The sequence below is a fragment of the Sinocyclocheilus anshuiensis genome, unplaced genomic scaffold (assembly GCF_001515605.1).
Source record: "Sinocyclocheilus anshuiensis isolate Anshui unplaced genomic scaffold, SAMN03320099.WGS_v1.1 scaffold187, whole genome shotgun sequence".
Classification (NCBI taxonomy): Eukaryota; Metazoa; Chordata; class Actinopteri; order Cypriniformes; family Cyprinidae; genus Sinocyclocheilus; species Sinocyclocheilus anshuiensis.
In genome coordinates, this window is record NW_015552537.1 from 73356 (window position 1) to 73612 (window position 257).

Sequence of the window (257 nt, forward strand, 5' to 3'; positions counted from 1 at the left end):
ATATTTTCAAGAAACGGCTGAAAACACATCTCTTTCATCTTCATATGACCCTCTAACTCTAGCACTCTCTATTATAATGCTACTACTAATTGTATCTTCTTGTTTTTTTTTTTTTATTAAAAAAACTTGACCCTCTAACATTTGCACTCTCTATTCTATTTCTATTCTAATGGCCAATCCATAATTTTGGGGGGATTTTTTATTTATTTATTTTTTAATAAGTATCGGTTCAGGCACCGTTTAGGCACCGGAACCGT

At 31.9% G+C, this 257-nt stretch overlaps 1 protein-coding gene across 1 annotated transcript in view; it reads left to right on the forward strand.

Annotated features, from left to right (window-relative positions):
• The window catches only part of LOC107663803 (lysophosphatidylcholine acyltransferase 1-like), a 38237-nt gene that overhangs the window by 26611 nt on the left and 11369 nt on the right, over positions 1–257 (forward strand). The gene's annotated exons all lie outside the window — the stretch shown is intronic.